Here is a 13309-nt window from a genome sequence, read left to right as displayed (position 1 = left end):
TCTGAGCTACTTCATTCATATATGCAGATTTTTTTCTCTCTCAAAAAATTAATACAATGGACTTCAATAAATTCATTTGGCCCTTAGCAACTAAAACTTAAAAACCAATCAACTCTGAATCATAAATTTGTTTAAAGCTATTTTAAAATCACAACTTCACTAACAGTAATACACTCTATGAATACACTGATGATACGAATATCAGTGAAGCTTCAGTCACACATCAGACAACTTTAAAAAAAATACTTTGTGGTAGCTGACAGAATTCATGGGACAAATGGATTGCATACAAAATATACCTAGGATTATCTTTAAGTAATTAAACTTGACAATAGAAGATCTTGCACTAAGCACTTGGTCTTTATACAACCTGTGAGAACTGAAAATTATACATAGGCAATACATGGAAAATCTTCTGTGATTGCAGCCAATATGACATCCTTGTGGTGGGAGAAACACCACACATAACTTTTCCTCACTCTGCTGTAACTCATCATCTTATCAAGGTACTACAAGTACTTGAGAGATATCAGGCAGGTTTCAGGCCTAATAGGCAATGATGCCTCACAGTAGGGCAGACAGCTTAGGTATAACGGAGTCAAACTAAACCACACAGTTTTCGATTGGAGCTCTCACTCAGAAGTCTCAAAAAGGAAATTGGGAAACTAAATTAAATTTCAGAGGTACCAGGGAAACCAGATAGCAATGCAGCCAGGCCCCCACCATGTGGTGAGGAGTGGGACATTTTAAGTGAATGCATGGAATGAACAATGATTGAGACAGCTGGAGGGACAGCAGGGATTGACTTGGCCAGAGCTTCAAAATGTCCTCTGCAAAATGTCAATCACAAAATGGTGATAGGCAGGTGTCTTATTGAATTAAAGCTCATCCTTCAAGGGGATGGGCCCTTGCTGGAAAGATTTCTTGTAAAACATGCATGAATACATAAAACAAACATATATATAACAAGAAAACACATCTGCATAATTTCAAATGCGCAGAAATGTGTTAAAAATTATTGTTTTCACGACACTATTTCACTCCCTTATGGGAGCAAAAACTAAATAACAGCCGTCGGGTACAAAAAGTTGTCTGAAGAAATTCCCAAGAATCGTGATGTCATAGGACAGAGTCCTTCATCCGGTGACTGTTTACTGTTATGCAATGACGCCTCAACGTGTACGTAAAGTAGTAGCGTTAGCATGTGCAATCATGTCAGACTCAAACGATAATTTCAGCGCTGATGCTTTTTTCAATCATGACAGCGATCACTTGTCATGTTTTGTTTGTCTCATTCATTTGACGAAGAAAGTGACATTGAAGGAGTTGGTGAGGTACATGTAAATGTCAGTACTGGGACATGTACATACGTGTACAGACAACCTGAGGGCACCCTCTCCCCCAAGGTTTAACGGAAACCCATCCACACAGACTGGTACCTCCATCAGTGCTCCTTTCACAACCTCAAGATCAAGAACTCGGTCAACATCACCCTCGTACGCCGGGCATACAACGTATGTGACCAGCGCAACCTGAACAATGAGCTCCACCACATCTCCAAGGCACTCCAGCGGAACGGATTCAAGAAGAGTCAAGTCAAGACCCAGCAACCTACACCTCGCCCCAACTGATGGGTCCCCTATACCCTTGGTAAACCCCACACACACAATAGTTCAGTCACCCTCCCATACCTAGGTCCCACTTCCCACCAAATCCAGCGCATCCTCCAGAGACAGGGCATCAGAGTGTTCCACATGGTACCCAGCAAGATCAGAAACCTCCTGTAATCACTCCACAAGACCTCAAGTCTAGACCCGGCGTCTACAAGATCCCCTGTGAATGCGGTCAAGTGTACAGCGGAGAGACAGGCAGGGATCTAACCACTAGACTCAACGAACACCAAGCACATAGATGACGGGGAGACTACAAGAAGTCATCCATTGTGAAACATTCACATGAAATAGACCATGCTATCAAATGGCATGAAGCACATCTCATCGCCAGCATCGAGCAATGCCCCCCCCACGTATTCGCGAGGCCATTGACATCTTCAAGAACAAGACGGTCCCCCAAGACATCGGCTACAACATCAGTGATATTTGGTGCCCCCTCCTGTCAAACGGGTCCCCTATACCCACGGACTCCTAACCTTTGTGCCACATGGGTCCCCTATATCCGGCACTCAGCACCCCAACACCAACTGACAAGTGCCAGTGAGCAGTCACAGCAGCTCTCAACACAGTTCTCGCCTTCACGCCCCAGTACCCAGATTGCTTGAATCCCAATTCCCATGCCTCAGTGATCACCCACAGCATATAAGCAGCAGCACAGTTGGATCGCATACGTCCTGAAGATGGACAGAGCACTCACTGTCTGAAACAATTGAGTAACCGGTTCTTTTCAGAACCACACATACTCAAAAGAGACATGGTGTATCCGCAAACCCTCTACCTTATTGTATTCCACCATGCAAACCTTCAAGAGCTACTTTACATACATATAAACATGCACAAGTTTTTTGGAATTTTGAGTCCTCATAAAAATCTAATTGTGTGTTATCCACAAATCTAACCTACACACGCTGGTGTGACTCTTTTGGGAATTTAACAAACTGCTCTCCAGGGAATTGTTTTGATTGTGACAACAGCCACCAACAACACAGAGTATCGACATTCTTTCGAAATTCACAGTTCACTATAGAAATTATTACACATGTACGACCTGATGCAAAACAAAATAAATGCGACGCGTCAAGTTGTCCAATAGCTCTGCCCCGTGTTAAGAGAAGGGCATAGGGAAACAAGACCAAATGTGGTTGACTTGACACATTCGAGTTATGTACCCGAATATGCGCCAGAGCAGATATAGATTATATATAGAATATTATTCTTGTGCAAACCGATAAACTGTCTTGCCGGAACTATGCATTCTTGTCTGGAAAGGTCATGACATTTCTCTTGATCTGATGCAAATAACCCTCACTCTTGTATGTTTTACTCAATTATTTTACACAATTTACAACCAACTAACTCTCCCCCTTATTCCACCAGTCCTAACTCTAAAAATCTGTTTAACAATTTTAGTTGCAATTATATAATCACTGGCAGTAAGTCATCAGCAATGTAAAAAGCAAATGTCGCCACATTACAACGTAACTTCAGTCAAATGTAGGTGCTCAACAGGCACATGTATACATGCCAAAGGATCTTTGAGAAAGAATAGTTTCTCGAGGTGAAGAAAAAAAATTGAAGATGATAGCTCGTAATACAACTCAGGTCTCTGAGCAACCTAGCACTATCGCTGGACCATGCACTGACTTGACATTGAAAGTGAAATTGCTAGCCCAGATCAAAAAGCATACACACTCATCTCAATTGAAAGTTTGGTTATTCTGTGGTATGCGCAAAATACAAAGGCATGCACAAAGCCTATGGGTTTACAGGGATAGCATTACAGGCATCAAATGGGAATCAACGACTACAATGATGGCTTTTCATTATTGGCGGGCCGTGCGAATGAACAATTAGGCAAGCCTTATGACCTTGGACAAGTAACACCAATATTTACCCTTTCATTTGATGGGCAATTCAAAATTATACCTAACAGGATTTATTCTTTAGCGATTTCTGAAAAAGTAAAGGTCATTTGTTATAACTTTTGATCTGATGATGTTATTAGCATGAAGTTTCAGATGTGTTAATTGTATGTATGAAAGTTATTATATCTTCAAATTTCAAGAAATCACATGTAACTTTGCCACAGCCATCAACTCAAAATACATTTTTGAGCTTTTTCAACCTGTTGCCAGAGAGAGCTCGAGTATTTCATGCAATCACTGGTCCAAGTTTTTGGAGAATGCTATCTGACTGGAGACTGTTGAAAGCAAATTCATATCTTTTACCGATTTTAACTGATAAGGTACTTTCAGTTTAGACCTTAATTTACTCTATCACTTTCCCAAAAAGCTCACAATTGATATGAAAACAGCTCACAATTGATTTTGATTGTTAATATGGATTTCCAAAGATTAAAAATTAATAGCTATTTTAGTTCTGAACTCCGGCCAATTCAAATGTGGCCTGCCCCACGAATGTTTCAGTGAAAGAATTATGGGCCAACACTTTCATGCAAAATGAAATAAAAACACTAAAATTACCACATTTTTTAATATGTATGTTCATCTCCTTTATTTCACCATTGGGGTGGTCCTCACTAGAAGTAGAATTCTGAACTAAAATAAAGTCATTTACTTAAAAATTTCGTGCGACATCCAGTACAATGGTTCCTCCTGGTAAAATCTCACTTTAACAAATGGGCTGTGCCAGGAATCATATTAATACATTAGCACTGAAGGTTGACAATGAAATGTTAGGGAAGCATTTGTTAAAAGGATCAACTAAGCAAGATACTTATCCAAGATTTCTGTGATTTATACAGTGGCTCATATTCGCCAACTCCTTGCGCATGACCCTTTTTCTTTCGGCATTATATTGCCATACTTTAGCGTTATATCACCATAGTATTGCATTATAATTCTATACTATTGTATTATAATGCTGTACTATTGCGTTATATTGCCATACTATATAGCGTTGTGTTGCAGTATTATTGCCTTGTATCCCTGTACTATTGCGTTATAATGCCATACTGTAGCATTACAAAGGCCAACTGTTGCATCATATCTCTGTACTATTGTGTTATAACACTGTACTATTGCATTATAATGCCCTACTGTTACGTTATAATGCCATACTCTTGCGTTAATCGCCATACTTTATTCCCTGAAACATGCAATTAAAGGAAACAACCAAAGCAGTGCATCTAGACGGGGAAGGCTACGAATGCCATGCTAGACTACCTCTCCTACCTTTAGGTAAGTTTACACCATGTATTTGGTAACTGAAGCATGCCTTTATCAAAATATGTAATACATTTTTTGTAGAAATTTGATTGCCTGGTGTATTATGAAACGTTAATATTTATTTCTACATCAAGCATCACTTCCATGCCACCTCCTGCAGGGCCCCTTGTTAAATGTAGACTTCCTGAAATCCCCCTAAATGTCATGTTTTGGGTTGTTTACACATCCTATTTCAATCATTTTGTTGAAAAGAAACCGTTCTAGAGAAAATGAGGCAGTGATATCCATACTTGAATTTCCAGCCAACATGTAATTTTGCATTTCTTGTAATTGGCCTAGTGAAACTTGTGAAAGTCATTTCCTGCTCCTTACCCTTGTTGGTGGCTCTTTCATTTGTTTTCATACCACTTTCTGTCTAGACAGTAAGATTTAATTACCTGCGTTTCTTGGTTGGAGATTGTAAAACATTTTAAAGAAACCTATGCTACTGGAATAAAACTAAAACCCAAACTGCTCGATTGTAGGGCTTCAATAATTGAAGCCATAACTTAATTCTCACGCCTGTGTAACAAGCCCAACAAAATGCAAAGTTTCAAAAGATGTAATTGTGTAGATGTTTCTATGCTACATTTAAATGCTCTTTCTGATTAACCCCTTCATGCCAGGACGCGTTAAGACACGCCGTAAAAATTGAGATCCTCAGCCTGCTTTTCAGCTATTATTCTCGGCCCACACTTGAGCAACGGTGAAAGAATGCAGACCCTGGCTCTTGTGTACATGGTAATTGGTCTTTGTGTGTAACCCAGAAATGGAAAGACCAAATTTACATCATAATCACCAGCTTCACAATAGTCCCCACTTTGAAAAGAGGCAACGGGAATGTGGAAGCATGAGTAGAGCCGCATGCCACCAAACAATCAGCCTTTTCACCTTGTAATTCAAAGCATGCAGAGCACGCCGGGCCACAAACTGAGAATTTGTGGTTTGGCAGGTGGCCTTCGTGGCCAAGCGAGGCTGGAATTCTTGGAGTCAACTTTCGGAAAGAAATTCACGTTGAGAAGGGGTTAACATGGTTTCATTGAAATGGTTTTGTAGCCCAGTTGGGCGTATTCCAGGACGGAGTGTCCATTGAAAGGGCTACTTTAGTACATGTAAGTTTGTAAAATGAAATGTGCACAATTCTGAAAGTGTTGTAAGTATTCAAATTGCAAATAAAGAACTTACATTTACACTATAATGCACAAACTTAATAAAAATATTTTGCTCTATATTTATTTTGCAGTTTTAGGCATCATGGACATTGGTGGCCTAATCATGCATTACTTCAAACTTGGCCACACCCATCTTGAAGTTGCTGCAACTTTAGCAACAGTCCATGGCATTGCACTGAGTGAGCGCACCCACAGTGACACCTGCGGCATCTTGGATTGTATTGTCGGAAGAATCAATCTGACTTAGCGGACATTGTAAGGTTCCTTCAAGAACAGCTTCAGCAATCTGGTCAGCTGCACGGCCACAGGTTTATGCATTACAGATTACTTCAGGAGGGTTTCGTTGTAGGCAGACATAGAGTACGGAGATTGTTACTCCATCTTGATCCAGAGGGTGTTGCACTACAAAAAGGTGTCGGCTTGCGCATTACAGATACGGGCGAGGAATTTTATTTGGCACATAGACTCATATGACAAACTCAAGCTATGCGAAGTGGGCATCAGTGAGTGTATTGATAGTTTCTCCCGAAAAATAATATGGTTGGAAGTAAACGCCACTACAAATGACCCTCAATTTATTGGTAGCTTTTTCATCAATGCCATCGAAACATACCGTGACCACCCAACTTTTGTTAGGACTGATCTTGGGACGGAGAATGGACATGGACCTAAAGTTCCATGGGGATCGGCTTAGCGGTAGCATAGCTTCATTACTTGGAAGAGTACTGCTAACAAGTGCATCGAGTGCTGGTGAAATCAGCTGAGGAAAGAATGCACAGAGTTCCGGTTGACTTTATTTCCATACATAAAGGATGACGGTTACTTCTCGGGAGACAGTTTGGACAAAGAGCTGATTCGATTCATATTCATGAGAATGATACAGGTATGTATGTAATACATACACATGTAATACATATACGTATTATGATCCGCACTATAGGATGGTTTGGCAACATGACCATTGGTCAATCCATGTTTCAATGTAAATGTCAATCCAAGTCATTTCTCTTAAGAGTTCATCAACTTTTCTTCGACTCAAAGGATTCAAATTATTTGTTTATTCAAAGTTACTTCTAATTTACAGGATGATCTGGACAAAATGGCGGAACTGTGGGATGGACACAGGATTAGGAACAATAAACAAGAACATGTAGCAGATGGCTGACCCCTGACCATATTTGAACTTCCACAGTTGTACAACACCATGGACTTCCTGAAACAGTGGATCAAGATAGAGTGAATGTGTGCAGGGAGGAATCCCTCTTCAAAAACATCTATCCTTGCGATGAGGACCTCTTCAACTATGCATGTTTACTGATGGAAGCCACTGGACGCAGGGCCCCTGATACTCCAGAAGAGGCTGTCCATCTGTACATTGATCTAAGACGACACCTACAAAGAGCTTTAGCATGATCCTGTGAATTAATACAGGCTCATGTTCTGTCTAAACATAAAGGACTAAAAGGCACACTTCCATTAGAGCATGACTCTGGCATGACAAATCTATGGTAGTATAGCATTCTTATGCTCCCACAAACTGTTCCCCTAGTGAACGCATGCAGATTATAGTGTACACACTACTACACATACCACTTACCCCACAGCGAGCGTGCAATGACCATCTACATGTAGATTACATGCACTGTCCACAGCGCATTGCATTCCATGCGCGACCCTGTTGCTCTTTGCTGCAACATGCCGTTGAACCGCAACTCCAAAGCACACTTCCAACTTAGTCATTTTCCCCAAAATCTTCCTCGGAGTCAATCCTACTTTCAGTCACACATATAACCCGTACATTCGACCCACACAGACCCCAACTCATACCATATGTGTCCCGCCAGGCCACACGCAATAAATATTTCTAGTAGTACTTGAAAAAGTTAAAGGACCTATCCTGTCAAAGTGCTAGCCTCTACCACTCAGTCAAGACCTGATAGTTTTACTATGAGCTCAAAGTATCGACATCACTTCAAGCCATCTTTGTTCCGATGGTTCTCATATTGTTCTTACCAGAGATTTATGAAACGCAATATTGAATATTGGGGTACGCCAATTTTACTTATACAGTGGATGTTTTCCATTTGTCTTCAATTATATACAAAATGCAGAATGAAACGTTTTGCACATAAAAATGATAATAGGCTAGAGTCATTTACCACATGGAAATCTACAAATGATCAAAACAAACTTTGGTTATATAGAAACTTTAAACTTAAGTTACAAAAAAAAATTGGACTGCTGATAGAGCATTGGGGGTTGGGACTCATGTTTGGGGTTGCTTGGGGTTCTTTGGATTTTGTTAACCCTCACCTCCCATAAAAATGATCGGGCCTGACCCCCTCTAAAATTCCTAGATCCACCCTGGATTGACTTCAGATTTATGTATGTACACACATAGACAAACATCCCCCAATGGTCCCAATGATTCTTGTCACTATAGTGTCATCAGGTACATCACATTAAAGGTGCATTTTTCAAAGCCTGTATGTTCTGAAGTTCAAGTCCGAGTAGGTTGAATCGTTAGTTGGTTCAGATAAAGAAACATATGGATGTAAACTTTAAGTGACATCAGGATCACATGCCATGTGACCTCACATTAGAGGGGCATTTTGATTGGATCTATATCTATGGAATGAAAGGTCTGATCCAGTTTAACTTACATATTTAGTGACATCTAAATAAAAGATGCTATTATTTTCATATGTGAACAAACTCATTGAAAGGATTGGTTTGATCATAAATGCATTTTTGACCAGCGAGATGTTTTAATACATGTAGAATAAGTCCTTTTTCAAGAAGAAAACTGTGGCTCTTCAATTGAAATATTTCTTTGGCGTCCCCGACTTTTGAGTGTTGGTGTTGTGTGTAATTTATGAAACACACAATGTTATCATACATGTAGTGAAAATGAAAAGAAAATTTCTATGCGTACTTCGTCACGTCTGAAGTAGGCCTAAAAATATGCATTTCATCTTTTCTTGGTATGACATTAATTTCTTTTCAACAACTAAACTTTAAAATACATGTAGTTCAAGTTAACAGTTCAAAACGTCATTTTCTGGAATTTCCAGCCAAACAAACACATGCACATGTTTATCATGAACAGCTCCCTCTAGTGGAATATGGTGTCTTTGCTCCCCACATTTTTCCAATTGCTGGGTCAAACATTCTTTTTATTTCGGAAATTGAACCCTAACTTGTACTTGCTGTTGGCATGCACAGATTTCCTGCTGGGTCGACAGTACACCGTACTGTGTGCCAATAAAACGTATGGTTTTTGCCTGTAAGTAGATACCTGTTCTTGCATAGGCCTTCAATAGTATCGTAATGCTGCATAATGAAAGTCCAGTCTAAGCAAATTTAGCTGTAAATGAACAATTTATACAAGGGTAAATCAGACTCCACACCATTGCACAAATGCTTACCGTTTCCCACTGTAGGTTTTGGCCTCCACGTCGCACTCGTCAGGGCTTTTGTTGACTTAAATCTGGCTTAACTGCAGTGACAGTGTATCAAATGCAGATCAGCATTAATGGCGATGACAGTCTCGCTGTTAATTTTCAGCAACGCAATAATACAGCAATATAACGCTATAGTATGGTGACATAACGCCATAAATACAATATAATGCAATAGTACGGCGATATAATGCCATAAATACTGTGATATAACGCAACAATATGGCATTATAGCGCAATAGTACAGCGTTATAATGCAATAGTGTGGCAATACAACACTATAGTACGACGATATAATGCCGAAAGAAAAAGGGTCATGCAGAACAAATTGGTGAATACTAGCCACCGTAGATTTAAGTAACAAATGCTAGAGTCTATCCGCATATTTATTTTCTGCTTTGGTGATTTTGGGGTTCAGATCTCCTGGCTTATTGTGATTATTAAGCAAAGTTTTCTGCTCCTGAGTTGCTAGTATTGCATATAGTGCTTGACAGCCGGTCTATATAGCTGCCTGTGCACACATAGACATACATGTGCAAATTAAGCTCCCCATGAATGAAATAGACAGTGTCACATATTGGCTATTGTTTCACGATTTCCCTAACCTTTTGAGTTATTATAATCAGGTTTAAATGAGTGTTTTTATTTTAAGCAAGTTTGCGATGTTTGATAAAATGTACAAAAACTTTGGGAACCAAGGGAGATGATTGGTGTACCTGAGTGGTCAGTAAAGAGTAGTGAAGTGAATACATGTGTGTATTGGTATTAGAGTGAGAACCAGTATTTGAACCAACATGCGTAAGCACTCCTTTTCACTGCACTTCCTGGTTCAAAATGATGTAACACTTTGGTACTCTATTTAAGTGTTAGAAATGTTAAACGGTTTGGAGTAAAAAAGGAAAAAAAAAAGAAACAAGAGACATTTTGTCTGTTTGCAACAAAAAAAAAAACTTTTCTGCATTTGTAAATTTTGAGAAAAAAATGCATTTGAAATACAAGCATTTACAAGCTGAAAGCCTCAAGTTGGACCAAGAGAGGGTGGTGTTTTCTTAGCAATGGAGGCTCCTTTGGTTGGAACTGAACTTTGCTGGTTTACAAAGAACTAGGAAATGCCGTGTTATGGTTGCGTTGCTACCAACAAAATGAACACTCCTGCCCAATAAGGCCCTTTACATCTGATGGGGATGCATCTGCTTGAGGTGGACAAGGCATGTAGACTAAAAGCTGTTAACTGTTAACACGACCGTGAGATTTGTAGGAAAGAAAATAAAAGTCCACAAAATTGAAGGATAAGGTCATCATAATGTAAGAGCCAGCGCAGTTTGGCTTTCCATTCATCCTGTAGCTTTGGCTAATTTGGGTTACAAGCATAATCACTCAATCAAAACAATTACATCATTTATAAACATCCTCTGGTAATTAACATAGTCCGTTCAGCAAGAAACATATGTTTAATACTACCTTTGATCTGGAAACTGCAAATTTATGGTTGTATAATTGATTACTGTTTTGTGAGAATATGTCTGGTGCTTTTTAAGGGCAGTGGAGAAAACAAACTTTATAACTCGACTTTCCGTTGCCGCGCGATACCATCTGTGATGCACCGTCTTATAATGTGCATAGGTGCACTTTCTTCCCTTTCCAGACCAGTCTTCAAACTGGCGTTTGGTGTGCCAACTTAGTTGAACTGAACTTAACTGAACTTTAATAAATTATATTTTATAAATTCAGATATTCACAGGGGTTTCCAATATATCATCTGGTATTGTGAATGTGAAAGTCACTGCATATCATCACTGTCCATAGCAGGGAACTGTTTGTCAAATTCCGTATTCATTTTTGTCTCTATCAATGTTCAATTTTTGGAGCAAATCTTTAATTGTTTTAACTATTCTCCCGTGTAGTGGGATATACCTGACTCCTGTCTCAAAGTTTGTATTGTCTATCACTGTCTTGCCCAGCCCCTTTTATCCGTAACTACATTTGGTGGACCTTCCTACCCAACACATGGTAAATATAACATTGCTCTATGGTCATCCAATGGTCAGGACAATAACATCCTCAGTTTCTCCTCTAACACAGCCCTGCCAACCCACATACCGAGAATGAACCCAGTTAGATCTACAGTCCTCTAGTTATACGACTTTACAATGTGCACCTTTAAGATGGCGTCACATGACCAGTTATGAAATTATCATGGTGTCAACCCAATTCTCATCTGTAATACATCATGTTTTACCTGCATGCAAAGATTGAACTCAACTAGAATTATGGTTTTTCAACATGTAGTTACAGGACTTTAAAATGTACACCTTCAAGATCACTTCAAGTGACCCTCAATGAGGGCACAATTATCTTAACTCAATGAAACCAAATATCCCAGTCTACCTACATATCAAGTGTGAACCCAATCGGACAAACAGTTTTTTAAGATATTTAAGAATGCACTTTCAAGGTAATGTCAAGTAGCCCGTGTAACGTCACCATAACATGATCTCAATTTTCATATATAACAAATCCTTGTCACATACACACAAAAAAATTTAATCACATAGGACTGAAGGTTCTCTTGTTATTGGACATTAAAGTACGTACCTTTTAAAATGACGTTATATGATGTCATCAATATTAAGTGACCTTAATTATCATCTATAACACATCACTGTCTCATACAAAAACTGAACCAGCTAGGACTCAAAAGTTCTTTATTTTTGTTTTTCTTGCTTCCGTACTTAGACACAAGTTTTTATACAATTTTTACATATCGTAACTGGGCTATTCTTATTTATATCTTCTATTTACTTATTCATGTGTTATGTTATGTTAATTTTTATATTGTATGTAATTAATCCATCAAAACTTCGTCTTGGAACTGTTATAATCTTTATTCATATTTGTTTGTATTTGTAATGGTTTTAAATTTTGTAATAATTTAACATTCTTGCAATTTGGCCTCTAGGCCACAAAAAAAATGAAATAAACCAAATAATAATAAAAATAGTATGCACCTTTGAGATGATGTTTCATAGGAGGTGTGTGCTTACGAGTATTTTTGGAACAGGGTACTCATTTTTTGTCAATACCAGGTACCTGGGTACCTTTAAAATATAAAGAACACTTAACAAACGGCTTTGCACTTAATCCCGGTCAGGTCTGCTTTGCACTTAATCCCAGTCAGGTCTGTTACCTGACCAGAGACTGGGGGGTGTCGTCAAAAGCAAATGAGGAACTTGTTACACTGTGAACACATATTTTTATATAAAGGCCTATTACAATGTGCTGTGGAAAACAGCATTGAAAAGTTGCATGTCTGTCGCGAACCAAAAGTTGCATGTAAGTCATGTATAGTTTATAGTTTATTCAATATTGAGAACTACAGTGTATACACTGCAGTTCTCAATATTGAATAAACTTAACCAAAATACATTGATTTCAAACCCTCTGAAAGACCTGAAATGTGGATATTTGCCGGAACTTCCCGACAGTACATATGACTGGAGATTGACTCATTAATATGCAGAATCGTGGTCACCTTGAGCTTGAGAATCAATGTATAAGCCGTGGCTTGTATGCCGAATATTACAGTATATTTGAAATATTCAGTACACAAAAAAAGACCACAAACATGTGGAACTCAGAAGGGAGTGGGGGGGTTCGTTTGAACCCCTCAACCCCCCCCCGGCTATGGGCCTGCCAGTCGACTATGTGCCTGGATCATGGCTCTTTTTTCATACTTTGTATGCAGCAAACTGTTCTAAATATTCCCTACTACAAAT

General features: G+C 39.0%; 1 long non-coding RNA gene across 2 annotated transcripts; it reads left to right on the top strand.

The window, feature by feature from the left end:
- The first annotated feature begins 4124 nt into the window (after positions 1–4124).
- Positions 4125–12693, top strand: LOC110982493 (uncharacterized). Of its 2 annotated transcripts, XR_002598589.2 has the most exons (4): positions 4125–4873; positions 5527–6012; positions 6144–6955; positions 7157–12693. It is a non-coding gene; the product is annotated as an uncharacterized LOC110982493 (long non-coding RNA). The 2 variants fall into 2 exon arrangements; XR_015428224.1 differs by lacking the exon at positions 5527–6012 and having other exon boundaries at positions 7157–12692.
- The last annotated feature ends 616 nt before the right edge of the window (positions 12694–13309 follow it).

The sequence above is a fragment of the Acanthaster planci genome, linkage group LG17 (assembly GCF_054643075.1).
Source record: "Acanthaster planci isolate LZ-2023a linkage group LG17, COTS_SCS, whole genome shotgun sequence".
NCBI lineage: Eukaryota > Metazoa > Echinodermata > Asteroidea > Valvatida > Acanthasteridae > Acanthaster > Acanthaster planci.
This window is presented reverse-complemented; position numbering and strand designations above follow the sequence as displayed.